Source organism: Crinia signifera, chromosome 6, assembly GCF_055691185.1.
Source record: "Crinia signifera chromosome 6, ASM5569118v1, whole genome shotgun sequence".
Taxonomy (NCBI): Eukaryota; Metazoa; Chordata; class Amphibia; order Anura; family Myobatrachidae; genus Crinia; species Crinia signifera.
In genome coordinates, this window is record NC_139222.1 from 263835164 (window position 1) to 263854642 (window position 19479).

General features: G+C 43.8%; 1 protein-coding gene across 2 annotated transcripts in view; it reads right to left on the minus strand.

The window, feature by feature from the left end:
- MGMT (O-6-methylguanine-DNA methyltransferase) overlaps window positions 1-19479 on the minus strand; it is a 360027-nt gene that overhangs the window by 299431 nt on the left and 41117 nt on the right. The window lies entirely within an intron of this gene.

A 19479-nucleotide genomic window follows, 5' to 3' on the forward strand; every position in this document is an offset into this window, starting at 1 on the left:
AAATCATTTCCCTCTGCAACCCCCTACCGTCCACCCATTAGGCAATATTAATGCACAAGAAAGAAATCTACATTTACTAGTGGTTCAAATTCTACAGCATTCACATACATACAATAAAAAAGAAATATATATATATATATATATATAGTGTTCCCGCTAGGCTGTTTTAGCGGGGCGCTGCGCCCTGCCCGATTTTTAAAGTGCAAAATGCGCCCTGCCCCTCTGGCAGCGCCCCGCTAAAACAGCCTGCATTGTCCCCTCTGTTGTGACCGGGGAAGCCCGGCGTCGCTGTACTTAGCGATGCCCGGGACTTCCCCGGCAGTGTACAGCCGTCCGGGTGGCCAGGATGCGCCCCCCTGTGCGTGACGTCGGCGGCCGGTCCCACCCCTTTGCGTGACACCGCCGGCCGGGCCCGCCCCTTTTCGTCACGGCGTGGCCCAGGCACGCCTCTTTTGTGACGTTGGCGGCCCGGGCACGCCCAAAACAGTGACGTCGGCGGGCCCGGTCCGACTCCCTCCCGCCCTGCCCGTCCTAGTTCCTAGAAGGAACACTATATATATACACAGTAATATATATATATATATATATATATCTCCTTATGCCGGCACTCTAATTCCGCAACTGCTCCGGTGCTGGGTCCACAAACATTCATATACTTCCAAATCAAGAAAGCACTCGGAGACTGTATAAATACAATACAACTGTATTGAAGTGGTTAAGTACTTTCGGCAGCGTACTGCCTTCCTCAGAACCTCCTACAGCAATTACATAGAACAAACATTGCACATATATACCCCCCAGATCTTACCTGTCAGCAGCATCTCCCGCCGCGTGCACCGTCTCCCGGAAGTCTTCTCAGCTGATCTTCCGGTCTCCGCAACAGCGTTGCCATGGTAGCAGCAAGCTTGCTTTCCACCAGCTTCCAACTGTGCGTTCCACCGCCTTAGACAGCCGAGACAGGCTGGGCAGGATTTGGTAACAACGCACTCTGCGGGGGTCCGCATGCCATACAGGTGACCTAAGTTGCAACACAATATACAACAGTATCATTTAATACATTGAAAGACCACATATAATATAATGAAAGAAAAAAACAAAAAACCAAAAACATAAAAAAACGTGAAAAATGACATAAATAAAACAATTACAGAAAATCAACCACTGCCACTGGTTAATACAGATAAATTTATACAAGGCTGTTCCAGTTAATCTTGTCATTGAGGCCACCTGGCTTGGTGGTCCCCAAGCGCAAGATCCACTGGGACTCTCGAATAAGTAAGGCCTTCGCTCTATCTCCTCCACGGTTAGAGACAGGAATCTGATCTATCATAAAGTACTTCAGATCCTCAAGCACATGGCCAGCGTCCCTAAAATGTCTGGGGACAGGCTGGTCTATGTCCTTCCCTCTTAAAATCATACTGATAGAGGACCTGTGTACCCCCATCCTCTCTTTAAATTTCCTAATTGTTTGACCCACGTAGTATATGTGGCACGGGCATGTAACCACATACACGACGTGAGTTGAGTTACAATTAAGGACCTGACGGATGTCATATGTTTTGTCAAGGTGGGGATGTTTAAATGTTCTCCCTGCTACAAGAAATTTACAGGTGACACAAAGACATTTATAGCAGCCGGGGGGTTTTCTAGTCACATTGGGTAGGCACACATTGATGTCGGTCACGTCAGCATGGACAAGACGATCCCTCAAGTTCCTACCCCTCCTGTAAGCCAGAAGAGGTCTGACACCTGCTAGGGAAGGCAAGTCCCGATCAGTGCCTACAATGGGCCACAATGCTTTCATGGCACGGCCTAAGATAGGGCTAGCCGTAGTAAAATCACTAACAAAGGGGATGGTTTTACTGGGCTGTTTGATTTTAGTGGCAAAAAGTTCCTGTCTGTTTTTAGAAAGAACGGTGGCTTTTTGTTTAAGAAGGAGCTCAGTGTCATAACCCCGGGCCTCAAACTTAACAACCATCTTATCCAACTCTTCAGGAATAAGTTCCTCACGGTTAGTAATGCGTGCCACCCTCATCATCTGTGATAGAGGGAGGCCTTGTTTTAAGGCTGGGGGATGGTGGCTAGTGGCCCTAAGTAGCGTGTTTCGGTCGGTCTCCTTACTATGCACACACGTTTGAAATTTGCCTGTCTCCAGCAAAATCGATACATCAAGGAAATTTGCTCGAGCCACATCGTATGTGAAAGTGAATTTGATAGGAAAATCCCTTTCATTAAGGTCAGCCATGAGTTTAATGAATGACTGTACTCCCCCGGACCACAACATGAAGATGTCATCGATGTATCTCGTATACATAATAATATTACGAGATACATCGGGATCAGAGAAGAACATGTCCTGTTCTACCATGAACATGTAGACGTTCGCGTACGTGCGTGCTACGGATGACCCCATAGCACACCCACGTCGCTGGAGGTAGAAGGATCCGTCAAACAGGAAGAAATTTCTGATAAGGGTGAGTTCCAACAGAGTTAAGTACAATTGATGGTCAAATATTCTGGAATCCAGATTTGCTTCAAGGAACATCCTCATAGCTCGAAGTCCCCCCTCATGGGGGATAGAGGTGTATAAGCTGTTGACGTCAAGGCAGCATAACAGCGTGCCTTCTGGGATGGCGGGCAGTTGGTCCAATTTCTGTAAGAATGTGGTGGTGTCCTTGAGAAACGTGCTCTGTGACAGCAATAGTGGCTGGACAATGCTGTCCAATAGCCTAGATACAGGCTGCATCAATGACCCGCGGGCCGAAATGATTGGCCTACCAGGGGGCTTGGAGCTATTTTTGTGCAGTTTTGGCAACGTATATATAACGGGCACGATGGGGTGGGTGACCTGTAGTGTTTGATGAACTTTAGATGGAATCAGATTGTTGTTCAAAGCATTTTGCAAAATGCTGGTGAGTTCTTTATGGTACACGGGGGTGGGATCAGACTTCAATTTGCAGTAGACATCAGCATCATTGAGCTGTGAGAGGATTTCAGATTTATAGTCCTCAATGTTCTGGACCACAATTGCGCCCCCCTTGTCCGCAGGCCTAATGCAGATAGTTTTGTCCATCTCGAGGGCTTTAAGGGCTTGTATTTCCAGCTTAGTAAGGTTTGGGCGAAGTTTGTACGGTGTCGCCAAATACCTATGGGCTGAATCACCTAGCAATCTGTTGAACGTCTTAATCGATGAATTGTTCGATATAGGGTCAAAAGACGACCTACTGTTTTTATTTAAAAAAGCATCAAAAACAGTCATCGTTCGATTGTCAGGTTTATTTTGAAAATGCTCCTTAAGCCTCAAGCGCCTGGAGAACTGATGTAAGCTCATTTTCCAGTTGAACTCTTCATGGCCATTGGTGGGGACGAAGCTGAGTCCTTTATTTAATACTTGTATCTCAGTAGCTGATAAGATTTTATTCGATAAATTGAAGATTAGGTCTTTGTCACCACTCCGGTTTTGAGGGCCCCTCTTGTTTTGACCCCCCCTCCGGGTGGGAGCATATTTTTGTTTGCAGCCCCCCGAGCCCTCCGACCCGAAGGGCCTGAAGCGGGTTTTCCCGGGTCGTCCACCTCCGAAAATAAAAAAATCACTGTCACTACTGGTTTTATTCTGATCACCTCTCGGTGCCCGTTGTCTGGCCTGCCAAGGCCTGCGCCTCCTTCCCTGTCCCTGGAATGGGGCAGAAGAGTCGCTCACTCCATATAGCCATGGATATACCTTATTCTCCTCATAGTCATTATCCACAGCCATTTTTTTATTACGTTTGAAGCGGAGCAATTCAGTGCGATACTGGTTACATTGAGTTTCCAGTTTTATCAGCCAATTGCTATCTTTATCTTCTTGCAATATATTGATACATTCCTTTTCCAGGTTAGAGATCTTAATGCGAGTGAGCTCCAACTCTCTATTTGCCTCGTGGACTACCAAAATCATTAGATCATAAGCACACTTGTTTAAGATCGCGATCCAGCGGCGGGTGAAATCAGGATTGCTCCTGCCTATAGTCGGTACGTTTCTAACCCTAAAGCCGCGAGGGATCTTGTGGTCGCGATAATAATTTGATAAAGAGATACTGTGCAATTGATAGTCTATCTCACGTTTCTTGGCTTTGAGCAGTTGGAAATAAGCATCCTCAGCATTGTATCCCGGATCTGTATGATCCACTGTTTCCTTGGAAAGGATCCTTTCAATCTCAGCAGAAGAAAAGCTAAATGTTTCATCAACCGGCGTGGATGTGGGTCCCAAATCGCAGCCTGCACCCTGGGTTGAAACAGAATCAGTGTCCAGTTCCATGCTTTACACCAGCAGCTCCCAAGGAGTATCACAACATGCAGAAAAAAATAGTGGTTTAAAAACAGCAAACACCATGCAGCCTGCCGCTGACACAGTGAATGAAAAAGGCTGTTGCTTGAAGTACAATCGCTGTGCAAAAAAGCTTGTACTATATCCAAAGTTCAACTTCAAAACACAAATATAGGTGCCATGCAACTCAGTAGCGCCTTGCAGCGTGTCCCATTTGCATATATCTCCTTATGCCGGCACTCTAATTCCGCAACTGCTCCGGTGCTGGGTCCACAAACATTCATATACTTCCAAATCAAGAAAGCACTCGGAGACTGTATAAATACAATACAACTGTATTGAAGTGGTTAAGTACTTTCGGCAGCGTACTGCCTTCCTCAGAACCTCCTACAGCAATTACATAGAACAAACATTGCACATATATACCCCCCAGATCTTACCTGTCAGCAGCATCTCCCGCCGCGTGCACCGTCTCCCGGAAGTCTTCTCAGCTGATCTTCCGGTCTCCGCAACAGCGTTGCCATGGTAGCAGCAAGCTTGCTTTCCACCAGCTTCCAACTGTGCGTTCCACCGCCTTAGACAGCCGAGACAGGCTGGGCAGGATTTGGTAACAACGCACTCTGCGGGGGTCCGCATGCCATACAGGTGACCTAAGTTGCAACACAATATACAACAGTATCATTTAATACATTGAAAGACCACATATAATATTGCTGTAGGAGGTTCTGAGGAAGGCAGTACGCTGCCGAAAGTACTTAACCACTTCAATACAGTTGTATTGTATTTATACAGTCTCCGAGTGCTTTCTTGATTTGGAAGTATATGAATGTTTGTGGACCCAGCACCGGAGCAGTTGCGGAATTAGAGTGCCGGCATAAGGAGATATATGCAAATGGGACACGCTGCAAGGCGCTACTGAGTTGCATGGCACCTATATTTGTGTTTTGAAGTTGAACTTTGGATATAGTACAAGCTTTTTTGCACAGCGATTGTACTTCAAGCAACAGCCTTTTTCATTCACTGTGTCAGCGGCAGGCTGCATGGTGTTTGCTGTTTTTAAACCACTATTTTTTTCTGCATGTTGTGATACTCCTTGGGAGCTGCTGGTGTAAAGCATGGAACTGGACACTGATTCTGTTTCAACCCAGGGTGCAGGCTGCGATTTGGGACCCACATCCACGCCGGTTGATGAAACATTTAGCTTTTCTTCTGCTGAGATTGAAAGGATCCTTTCCAAGGAAACAGTGGATCATACAGATCCGGGATACAATGCTGAGGATGCTTATTTCCAACTGCTCAAAGCCAAGAAACATGAGATAGACTATCAATTGCACAGTATCTCTTTATCAAATTATTATCGCGACCACAAGATCCCTCGCGGCTTTAGGGTTAGAAACGTACCGACTATAGGCAGGAGCAATCCTGATTTCACCCGCCGCTGGATCGCGATCTTAAACAAGTGTGCTTATGATCTAATGATTTTGGTAGTCCACGAGGCAAATAGAGAGTTGGAGCTCACTCGCATTAAGATCTCTAACCTGGAAAAGGAATGTATCAATATATTGCAAGAAGATAAAGATAGCAATTGGCTGATAAAACTGGAAACTCAATGTAACCAGTATCGCACTGAATTGCTCCGCTTCAAACGTAATAAAAAAATGGCTGTGGATAATGACTATGAGGAGAATAAGGTATATCCATGGCTATATGGAGTGAGCGACTCTTCTGCCCCATTCCAGGGACAGGGAAGGAGGCGCAGGCCTTGGCAGGCCAGACAACGGGCACCGAGAGGTGATCAGAATAAAACCAGTAGTGACAGTGATTTTTTATTTTCGGAGGTGGACGACCCGGGAAAACCCGCTTCAGGCCCTTCGGGTCGGAGGGCTCGGGGGGCTGCAAACAAAAATATGCTCCCACCCGGAGGGGGGGTCAAAACAAGAGGGGCCCTCAAAACCGGAGTGGTGACAAAGACCTAATCTTCAATTTATCGAATAAAATCTTATCAGCTACTGAGATACAAGTATTAAATAAAGGACTCAGCTTCGTCCCCACCAATGGCCATGAAGAGTTCAACTGGAAAATGAGCTTACATCAGTTCTCCAGGCGCTTGAGGCTTAACCCCTTCCTGACAGAGCCAGTTTTTGCGTTCCTGACAGAGCCATTTTTTTCAAATCTGACATGTTTCACTTAAGTGGGGATAACTTTTTTTTGCTTTTACTTATCCCAGTGATTTTGAGATTGTTTTCTCGTGACACATTGTACTTCAAGTTAGTGGTAAATTTGGGTCGATACAGTCTGTGTTTTTTTGTGAAAAATACCAAAATGTCGTGAAAGAATGGAAAATTTTGCAATTTGCAAAATGTCACATTTTCTGCTTGTGAGACAAATAAACATACCACTCAAAATAGTTAATAACTAACAAAGACCATATGTCTACTTTATGTTGCAATCATTATTTCAACCTCCTTTTCATTTTTTTTGGACACTAGGAGGCTTCAAATATGAATAGCAAATTCTCAAATTTTCAAGAAAATTTCAAACACTGATTTTTTTAGGGACCAGTTCAGTTCTGATGTGACTTTGAGGGACTTGTATGTGAGACACCCCCATAAATGATGCCATTTCAAAAACTGCACCCCTCACAGTATTCAAAACAGCATTTTGGAAGTTTGTTAACCCTTTAGGTGTTTCACAGGAATTAAAACAAAGTGTAGGTGAAATTTCAAAATTTCTTTTTTTTTGCAGAGTTTCAATTTTAATACGTTTTTCTAACGAACACAGTCGATTTTACTAGAGAAATGTGACTAAAAATTGATTCCCCCAATTCTTTTGTTTTCATAAATATCCTATATGTGGCCCTAGTGTGCACATTGACCAAACCACAGGCTTCATAATAGAAGGAGCACCTACTTGATTTTGGAGCCTCCTTTTTATGAGATTTTTTTTTAGGCACCATGTAGGTTTCTAGGCACCATAAGTGCTAAAAGTTAGGAACCTCCCCCACAAGTCACCCCATTTTGCAAACTACACCCTTCAGGGAATTCATTTAGGGGTATAGTGTACATTTCAAACCCCCAGGGGTTTCACCAATTTTGATACAACTGGGCTGTGAAAATGAAAAAATTAAATTTTTCATTTTCACAGCTCAGTTGTATCAAAATTGGTGAAACCCCTGGGGGTTTGAAATGTACACTATACCCCCTGATGAATTCCCTGAAGGGTGTAGTTTGCAAAATGGGGTCACTTGTGGGGGGGTTCCACTGTATTGGTGCTTCTGGGGTCATTCAACCAGAATCTGTGCTGCAAAATCCAAAAATCACTCCTTCCCTTCTGAGTCCTGCCATGCACCCAACTGGTATTTTTTGGTCACATGTGAGGCATTGCCATACTCGGGAGAAATTGGGGCACAGATTTTGGGGTGCTTTGTCTCCTTCATTCCTTGTGAAAATGAAAAATTTTGAGCCAGATCTGCATTTTTGTGTAAAAAAATGTAATTTTTTACACAAAAATGCAGTTCTGGCTCAAAATTTTTCATTTTCGCAAGGAATGAAGGAGACAAAGCACCCCAAAATCTGTGCCCCAATTTCTCCAGAGTATGGCAATGCCTCACATGTGACCAAAAAATACCAGTTGGGTGCATGGCAGGACTCAGAAGGGAAGGAGTGATTTTTGGTGGTGGAATGAATGGTGGGTGCTATGTCGCATTAGCAAGACCCCCGAAGCACCAATACAGTGGAACCCCCCCACATGTGACCCCATTTTGGTCACCAGCTTTGGGAGGGGGGCTGGCGCTGCGGCTGGTGGGGGGTTGGGAGGGGTGCTGGCGCTGCGGCTGCCGGGTGGGTGGGAGGGAGGGGGGCTGCCGGGTGGGAGGGGGGGGGGGGGCTGGCGATCGGTGGTGATCGGTGCTGTACTTAACAGCACCGGTCACCACCGATCACTGTGTTACCGAGCGGCTTAGCCGCCGGTAACACAGAAAACGCTGCAATTGGCTGTTCACATTTGAACAGCCAATCGCAGCAATCGCCGCAAGGGGGGATGTCTGCTGTCAGGGACAGCAGACATCTCCAAACTGTCACCGCGTCTATAGACGCGGTGACAGTTTATAAAACCATGACGTATATATACGTCTTTGGTCGGGAAGTACCTCCCGACCATGACGTATATATACGTCATATGTCGGGAATATCTGTCTGGAAGCGCATATATATATATATATATATATATATATATATATATATATATATATATACATACATATACATACATATATATATATATATATACACATATATATGTACACATATATATACACATATATATACACATATATATGTGTATATATATATATATATATATACATATATATGTGTGTATATATATATATACATATATACACATACATATATGTGTATATATATATATATATACACATACACACACATATATATATATATATATATATATTTATATATATATATATATATTTCACTGCTGCAACACATTTTATTATTTGCTGCTGCTGCTGCAGCTTGCGGGGGGGGGTGGGAGGGGGGAAGCGCTGCGTGCGCTGGGGGAGCCGGGTGAGCCTGCTGTTCCGGGCGGCGGAGCTGCCGGGTGAGTGCCGGTGGGTGGGAGGGGGGTGCTGCCGCTCGGTGGTGATCGGTGCTGCACCGATCACCACCGTTTTCTGTGTTACCGAGCGGCTTAGCCGCCGGTAACACAGGAAACGCTGTGATTGGCTGTTCAGATTTGAACAGCCAATCACAGCGATCGCCGACCGGGGGGGGCACCCCTGCCCCCCCTGGGCGGCGAGGGGGGATGTCTGCTGTCAGGGACAGCAGACATCTCGTAACTGTCACCGCGTCTATAGACGCAGTGACAGTTAGAAGCCATGACGTACATGTACGTCAAATGTCGGGAAGTACTTCCCGACCATGACGTACATGTACGTCAAATGTCGGGAAGGGGTTAAGGAGCATTTTCAAAATAAACCTGACAATCGAACGGTGACTGTTTTTGATGCTTTTTTAAATAAAAACAGTAGGTCGTCTTTTGACCCTATATCGAACAATTCATCGATTAAGACGTTCAACAGATTGCTAGATGATTCAGCCCATAGGTATTTGGCGACACCGTACAAACTTCGCCCAAACCTTACTAAGCTGGAAATACAAGCCCTTAAAGCCCTCGAGATGGACAAAACTATCTGCATTAGGCCTGCGGACAAGGGGGGCGCAATTGTGGTCCAGAACATTGAGGACTATAAATCTGAAATCCTCTCACAGCTCAATGATGCTGATGTCTACTGCAAATTGAAGTCTGATCCCACCCCCGGGTACCATAAAGAACTCACCAGCATTTTGCAAAATGCTTTGAACAACAATCTGATTCCATCTAAAGTTCATCAAACACTACAGGTCACCCACCCCATCGTGCCCGTTATATATACGTTGCCAAAACTGCACAAAAATAGCTCCAAGCCCCCTGGTAGGCCAATCATTTCGGCCCGCGGGTCATTGATGCAGCCTGTATCTAGGCTATTGGACAGCATTGTCCAGCCACTATTGCTGTCACAGAGCACGTTTCTCAAGGACACCACCACATTCTTACAGAAATTGGACCAACTGCCCGCCATCCCAGAAGGCACGCTGTTATGCTGCCTTGACGTCAACAGCTTATACACCTCTATCCCCCATGAGGGGGGACTTCGAGCTATGAGGATGTTCCTTGAAGCAAATCTGGATTCCAGAATATTTGACCATCAATTGTACTTAACTCTGTTGGAACTCACCCTTATCAGAAATTTCTTCCTGTTTGACGGATCCTTCTACCTCCAGCGACGTGGGTGTGCTATGGGGTCATCCGTAGCACCCACGTACGCGAACGTCTACATGTTCATGGTAGAACAGGACATGTTCTTCTCTGATCCCGATGTATCTCGTAATATTATTATGTATACGAGATACATCGATGACATCTTCATGTTGTGGTCCGGGGGAGTACAGTCATTCATTAAACTCATGGCTGACCTTAATGAAAGGGATTTTCCTATCAAATTCACTTTCACATACGATGTGGCTCGAGCAAATTTCCTTGATGTATCGATTTTGCTGGAGACAGGCAAATTTCAAACGTGTGTGCATAGTAAGGAGACCGACCGAAACACGCTACTTAGGGCCACTAGCCACCATCCCCCAGCCTTAAAACAAGGCCTCCCTCTATCACAGATGATGAGGGTGGCACGCATTACTAACCGTGAGGAACTTATTCCTGAAGAGTTGGATAAGATGGTTGTTAAGTTTGAGGCAAATGGTTATGACACTGAGCTCCTTCTTAAACAAAAAGCCACCGTTCTTTCTAAAAACAGACAGGAACTTTTTGCCACTAAAATCAAACAGCCCAGTAAAACCATCCCCTTTGTTAGTGATTTTACTACGGCTAGCCCTATCTTAGGCCGTGCCATGAAAGCATTGTGGCCCATTGTAGGCACTGATCGGGACTTGCCTTCCCTAGCAGGTGTCAGACCTCTTCTGGCTTACAGGAGGGGTAGGAACTTGAGGGATCGCCTTGTCCATGCTGACGTGACCGACATCAATGTGTGCCTACCCAATGTGACTAGAAAACCCCCCGGCTGCTATAAATGTCTTTGTGTCACCTGTAAATTTCTTGTAGCAGGGAGAACATTTAAACATCCCCACCTTGACAAAACATATGACATCCGTCAGGTCCTTAATTGTAACTCAACTCACGTCGTGTATGTGGTTACATGCCCGTGCCACATATACTACGTGGGTCAAACAATTAGGAAATTTAAAGAGAGGATGGGGGTACACAGGTCCTCTATCAGTATGATTTTAAGAGGGAAGGACATAGACCAGCCTGTCCCCAGACATTTTAGGGACGCTGGCCATGTGCTTGAGGATCTGAAGTACTTTATGATAGATCAGATTCCTGTCTCTAACCGTGGAGGAGATAGAGCGAAGGCCTTACTTATTCGAGAGTCCCAGTGGATCTTGCGCTTGGGGACCACCAAGCCAGGTGGCCTCAATGACAAGATTAACTGGAACAGCCTTGTATAAATTTATCTGTATTAACCAGTGGCAGTGGTTGATTTTCTGTAATTGTTTTATTTATGTCATTTTTCACGTTTTTTATGTTTTTGGTTTTTGTTTTTTTCTTTCATTATATTATATGTGGTCTTTCAATGTATTAAATGATACTGTTGTATATTGTGTTGCAACTTAGGTCACCTGTATGGCATGCGGACCCCCGCAGAGTGCGTTGTTACCAAATCCTGCCCAGCCTGTCTCGGCTGTCTAAGGCGGTGGAACGCACAGTTGGAAGCTGGTGGAAAGCAAGCTTGCTGCTACCATGGCAACGCTGTTGCGGAGACCGGAAGATCAGCTGAGAAGACTTCCGGGAGACGGTGCACGCGGCGGGAGATGCTGCTGACAGGTAAGATCTGGGGGGTATATATGTGCAATGTTTGTTCTATGTAATTGCTGTAGGAGGTTCTGAGGAAGGCAGTACGCTGCCGAAAGTACTTAACCACTTCAATACAGTTGTATTGTATTTATACAGTCTCCGAGTGCTTTCTTGATTTAGAAGTATATATTATATATATATATATATATATATATATATATCCACAACCAGTTATATTGCACTCACAGTTCATCCAATTTATGTCATGGGGTGCTCCATTCTCCCAGAGAAAAACTTCCGTGGTACAAAATCCAAGTAAAAGCAATCCAGAGCACTCACCACTTTTATAAATTCAAAGATTCTTTATTTCTCCATCAGTGCCAATGCCGACGTTTCGGACCTATGGAGGCCCTTACTCATGGCTCTGCTTACACTTCCTGCAACAGACAGCATCCTGACTACTGGTCTCCACCCTATCATTCTTATACCCTCAGTGATCATCAATCCATATCACCTGTGTTACACTCATCAAACTGCAATTGACGCTATAAACATACTGTATCAAATTTTTAAAACATCATTCTACTCACCGCCAGTATCTACATATGATACTTAGTGTACACAAGTCCAGCGCTCGTTGTTTCTACTGTAACAGCGCAGAATACCGCCGTGCGTTCCACTGCTGTGGAACGCATCATGGCGTCTCTACTTCCGCTTCCTCACTGTTTGGCGGAAGTGACGTATCGGGTACTCGAGGGTGCTAACGCACTTCCTCGTTGCTCGGCGTCTTCTTGTTGCTATATCAACGCCTCTATTGCGGTCCAGCTGTTTACGCTGGAACGCACCGCCATGTTCCTTTTAAGGACTGAATCTGTTGGTTGCTCTGTCAACTTCATAATATCTGTTAGCGGTCCAGCTCTTTACGCTGGAACGCACAGCCATCATTCTTAGATGACTGGATTTGTGTGAATGAATGGTGGAGCCAGCACCTCAGACGCTGCCCCGTGCAGATAACATTATACATCAAAAATTTACATACACCACTCAGCAAATCAATAAATCAAGACGTACAAACATAAAAACATACAAGATATAAATATACAATAAAAATGTCACATCTATAAAGGTGAATATATGAACCAAGCTATATGAATACAGCTATCAAAATTAATCAAAAGAATCAAAAAAATCAAAAAAAATTTTTTTTCAAAAATTCAAGACTTGAGAATCTCTGTAGTAATGTCTGAGTTTAGTCATGTTGATAAGCACATATAATTGTATATCAGGACCTATGGCTCATAGAAAACATTTAAAGGAATTATATTCATTCAATCCCCTGGGATTGATCGTGTCCAATTTGGCAATCCAGCGAGACTCCTTTTGCAATAGAAGTCTCGCCCGATCTCCTCCCCTCGTTAGTTTTGGTACCTGGTCGATGACCATACTTTTCATTGAGGAAAGAGAATGTCTATTCAACAAAAAGTGACGAGCGACCGGTTTGTCTGTTTCACCACTACTCAATGCATTACGGATACTCATGCGGTGGTTTGCCATTCGTTCTTTAAAGGAACAAATGGTCTTACCCACGTATGTTAACCCACACGGGCATTTTAATAAGTATATCACGTATTCAGACGTGCAAGACAAACGATGTTTGATGTCTATTTTATGTCCATTGTGGGGATGTGGGAAAAAAGATCCTGTGAGCATTGACTGACACGTAATGCACCCCGTGCATTTAAAGCATCCCAATTTGGGCTTTGTTAACCAGGTCTCTTGCTTATCCCCCTCGAAATTCAGCATAGGTCGCATCAGGTGATCACGAATTGTTCTGCCTCTTTTATATGAGAATAGCGTTTTTTTCTCTTTGAGGCCCAATTTCGGGTCTGTAGAGACAATGTCCCAATATTTCATTACGTTCTTTTTGAACGTGGTAGCTTTGGTGTCGAATGTGGTGGTGACAATCATTCGTGGTGGTGATTGGGTAATTTTTTCTTTCTTACCCTTTGTGCTCATTTTTCTTGCTTTACTTAGATTGGCCTGTACCACTTCTGCCGGGTATCCTCTCTCGTGGAACTTGGTTGCCATCTCTTTAAGTTGTAGTTCGGCTTTTTGAGGGTCTGTATTCGTTCGTAACACACGAAGGAACTGTGATACCGGTAATCCATCTTTTAGAGGCCTTGGGTGGAAACTGGTATAGTACAGTAACGAGTTTCTGTCTGTGGCCTTCTTATAGAGGGTTGTACCCATACCTTTGTTCTCCTTATAGACCGTAACGTCCAGAAAATTTATCGATGTATTACTTACACAGTGTGTGAGTTTTATCGGTGTGTCCAAACAATTCAGTTCCATCACCATCCTCTCGAAAGCCTCTTGTGTGTTTCGCCAAATTAGAAAGATGTCATCAATGAATCGATAGTATTTGATGATATCTTTGCCATAGGTCCTGTATATGTACTTTTCTTCGAACTCCGCCATAAATATATTTGCATATACTGGGGCCAGATTTGAGCCCATAGCAGTCCCTTTCTGTTGGATATAATAGTTTTTACCGTATTGGAAATGGTTCTGGGTCAGCACTAGCTCAATCAATTCACATACAAATTCAATAGGTGGACCAACATAATCTGTCTCAGTTAGCCTCTTTCTTACAGCGTTAATCCCCTCGTAGTGTGGTATCACTGTATAGAGTGATGAGACATCTAGCGTTGCAAAGAATGTCTCATCCTCCAATGTTTCAACATCATTCAATTTGGACAAAAAATCTAAAGTGTCCCTGATATAACTAGGAATCTTAGTCACAGTAGATTGCAATATTTGGTCAACAAATTGTGCAATGGGCTGGAGGACCGATCCCCTGGCCGATATAATAGGTCGACCAGGGGGTTGGTCCAGCCGTTTATGCACCTTCGGCAATGTATACATTATTGGGCAGATTGGATCATCTACCCTTAGAAAGTTGACCATTGAGTCTTCAATCCAACCAGCCATTCTGGCTTGTTCAATGTATGTATCCACCTTGTTCTTAATCTTGAGCATAGGGCTTTTTGTCACTAGGGTGTATACGGAGTCATCACTTAACTGGGAACAGATTTCATTGTTATAATCTTTATAATTCATGACCACTACCGCCCCGCCTTTGTCGGCTGGGCGTATTACAATTTTTTTATTATTTCTTAAAGATTTTAAAGCCAACCTTTGGGTATAGTTTAAATTATCAAAGTTCTTTTTGGGGGCTATTTTTGTTTTGTGGTCATGGTCGATCATACGAAGAAATGTCTTAATGTTGGGATTGTTAGAATTCGGGTCAAAACTACTTGGTTTTTTTAAAATTTGTTGTCTCTCAGTTTCATTGACCGTATTGGCCTCCTTAAAGTGGTCTTTTAAACGTAGTTTTCGACCTAATCTGTATTGGTCTACAGTATTATCAAAATCATCTCTCGTGAATATCGGCACAAAACCTAGTCCCATGTTCAGTAATGACTCCTCTCCCTCTGACAACTGGTGGTCCGAAATATTTATCACAGTATTAATCATGGGCGATTTCTCCCTGCCCTTCTTGTACCCGCCCCTCCGCGTGTGCGGTCTGCGGTGTTTCTTCTCCTGTGGTAAGTACCCCTGTGACCGCCCTCCTCTAAAAAAAGGGCCGGATTTGATCCACTGGGGGGGAGTCTGTTCCCCTCAGCTTCCGAAGAAGACTGTGAGGAATATGTGTCCACTGTATAAACTGGTCTGGACCGATAGTTGCGACGCGTAGGGCGCTGACTATCCCCAGACAACCATCTATACACTGTGTGTTGCTTATAATCTAAATTCACAGTTTCTAGTTTTTTTCTTTTGAAAGAAATCAGTTCATTTTTGTATCGATCCACGCTAGAATTCAGTTTGTCTATCCATTTTTCAGTCTTGTCTTCAACAAGAACTGGATGAACTGCTATTTTAACATCCTTCAATTCCAGTCTTACCTGGTCCAGCTCCCTTCCGACTTCCTCCACTACTAGCAAAATCAAATCAAGCGAACATTTATTAAGCACACCGCACCAACGGGAGCAAAACGTTGGATTAGTCCTCCCGATGGTGGGTGTGTTCGCGATACGAAATCCCCGAGGGATCTTCTTGTTTCTGAAGTAGTCGGAAAGGAACTGGCCATGCAACACCAAATCAACCTCCTTTTTACTTAGTCTTAGGAGTTTGTGGTAAGCATCTACTGGGGCTTCAGCTGGTAGGTCCCCAAAGTCTTCCTGTTGAAAAAGAACTTTGCTAGCATCCTCATCAGTCAGTGATACCTGTGCATTCTCTGCCTGATAAAGCAATACATCATCTAGGGCTGAGGGCTGTGTCATCCCCCTGGTGAATTTTGAAATCAGGTACACTCAAAAAAAACGAAAGACAAAAAAACAACAAAAAAAACAAAAAACAGAATGGAATCAAAGCAATAACAAACTGAAAAATAGCGAAGATACCCACTCAATTCTAGTAGCTACACACAATGCAATCTATGATTAAATCCAATACAATCTAGATTTGAGCAATGCTGACCCACAAACCAATAGGGCTGATTTATTTCAGAGATTCTCTATAGGGATATAATGGTTATTCTCCTATGCAATTTTTGGTTCAGATGTTTTGACATATAAAAATTTATCATTCCAGTTTTGCAGGATAATGTCAATTCAATGTACTTTAAAGGATAATTTTAGAGTTCCTTGATTTTTACATAAAGTCCGGGTGCCAATATATAATGTATCCCCGTCTGGGTATACACACACTTATCCACAACCAGTTATATTGCACTCACAGTTCATCCAATTTATGTCATGGGGTGCTCCATTCTCCCAGAGAAAAACTTCCGTGGTACAAAATCCAAGTAAAAGCAATCCAGAGCACTCACCACTTTTTATAAATTCAAAGATTCTTTATTTCTCCATCAGTGCCAATGCCGACGTTTCGGACCTATGGAGGCCCTTACTCATGGCTCTGCTTACACTTCCTGCAACAGACAGCATCTGACTACTGGTCTCCACCCTACCATTCTTATACCCTCAGTGATCATCAATCCATATCACCTGTGTTACACTCATCAAACTGCAATTGACGCTATAAACATACTGTATCAAATTTTTAAAAACATTATTCTACTCACCGCCAGTATCTACATATGATACTTAGTGTACACAAGTCCAGCGCTCGTTGTTTCTACTGTAACAGCGCAGAATACCGCCGTGCGTTCCACTGCTGTGGAACGCATCATGGCGTCTCTACTTCCGCTTCCTCACTGTTTGGCGGAAGTGACGTATCGGGTACTCGAGGGTGCTAACGCACTTCCTCGTTGCTCGGCGTCTTCTTGTTGCAACAAGAAGACGCCGAGCAACGAGGAAGTGCGTTAGCACCCTCGAGTACCCGATACGTCACTTCCGCCAAACAGTGAGGAAGCGGAAGTAGAGACGCCATGATGCGTTCCACAGCAGTGGAACGCACGGCGGTATTCTGCGCTGTTACAGTAGAAACAACGAGCGCTGGACTTGTGTACACTAAGTATCATATGTAGATACTGGCGGTGAGTAGAATGATGTTTTTAAAAATTTGATACAGTATGTTTATAGCGTCAATTGCAGTTTGATGAGTGTAACACAGGTGATATGGATTGATGATCACTGAGGGTATAAGAATGGTAGGGTGGAGACCAGTAGTCAGATGCTGTCTGTTGCAGGAAGTGTAAGCAGAGCCATGAGTAAGGGCCTCCATAGGTCCGAAACGTCGGCATTGGCACTGATGGAGAAATAAAGAATCTTTGAATTTATAAAAAGTGGTGAGTGCTCTGGATTGCTTTTACTTATATATATATATATATATATATATATATATATATATATATATATATATATATATATATATCACAATCACAAGCTCTGAAGAGTTATCCTTTGGTCTGAATGCCCCCCAAAAAAGAGAATATAAAAAAAAATTATAATATATATAAGAAAACAAAAAAAAAAACATTTCCAACAATAAAACACACACTGGCATTGGGTGTATTGTTAAACAGAAAGGGAACAAGCTGAATGCATACTGCACTGGCTGTAGGGCTTAGCAGCTTTTCATTTACGAGCGCTGAAGAGGGTCTCCCCTGTGCCCCAAACAAAAGATGCTCTGCAAGAGAACACGGTGCACACTTCACCTGCTGCAGCCAAACACAAGAGAGAATAAGACCCATGTCTGGCACCGGCCAGAAAACAAACAAAAAAATCAAGAAACTGTATACAGGTATTTTATATTTTATTTATTATGCCGTCTGGCGATCAGCATTCCTACAGTCACATACGTTAACACGAAGATGTAATAGATGATAGTAGTGGTAGATCACAAAGAAATAGGACCCACTTCTATAAAACTATTCCAGCAGTGGCTTCTCCCCCTCAAGTCCTGGAACCTGCACTAGCCCCTTCTAGATCTAAGCAAGGCGCAAGCTACAGACTTCAGGAAACAAAGAATTAAATCAAGTAAAAAAAAAAAAACACTTCACAGGATAGAACAGACCAATATAGTATAAATGCAAAGTGTGGATTCAAAAAAATTTGCAGCAGAAATCTATGACTGGATTAACTACAGTACAACCAGTTTATTAACCTAGAACTTATTTTTTATCAATAGAAATAAAAAACATGAACACGAACAGATTTAAATAAAACAAATATATATATATATAAAACCTTGTGTCCCCACATACTTAGCTGAACCCAGGGAGGAACTCCCCAGCAGCCCATTTCTCTGCACTGTAAATGTTCCATGATGAAATCAGGCCACCACCAAAAGGTGGTCTATGGATCCAGTCCACAGGGTAAACCGCTACACAGAGGCGTAACTCTGAGAGACTAGTTGGGCCAAGTGGTTCTTATCTGCCGTCAAATTCTATGTTTCTATGAGTCATCTACCACTCCTGCTCCCTGTTCTTGCATAGGGAAAAAAATGAGCGGCATAAAGAAGTAATAATGCCCCATGTATAGGTGATTGGTATAGTCTCATTAGAATAATGCATACAGCTTTGAAGGCCATATGTCCAGCAGGATATTAATACATTAAAGACTGGATAAAAAAGGCCTACTATACATCATGAAACTTACCTGGAAAGATTAAAAGTTTCTTAATATGTATAGTTTGTGGCAGAGAATGGAAAGGGGGACATGATTGAGACTTTCAAACAAGGTTTTTTTTTTTTTACCAAGGCTCCAAGGGAAACATGCTTCAAAGGAAGAGGAGTATTAGGAAAAATTTGAGGAAAAAGGACTTCACAGAAAGGGTAGTGGACAAGTGGAATAGCCTCATGTCATAGGTGTTAGAGGCCAATACATTAGAGCAGTTTAAACATGCTTGGGATAGACATACAGATGGAGCAGCTCCCAATGGAGCTGCTCCTGGCGATATGCGCACCCCGTTCCGTCTGAGCTCTCCACCGCCGGTCCTCTGCACCTCCCCACAGCCCCCACACTCTCTACATGTCTCCCTGAAGGGGAAATGGGCAGGGAAGCCACTCCCCACTGCCTTATTGACGTATGGCGATCCTACAGGCTGGCTGGCAGGCTCTCCATCTGTTAGGATTTTCGGTACTTGTGAGTTATCCGGGCGTCCGATTTTTAAATCGGGTCGGATCGGGACATCGCATCGCATCGCATCGCATGCGACCATCGGATGCGATGCGATGCGATGCGATGACCCGATTTTTCCATAGGAATCAATGTTAAAATGGA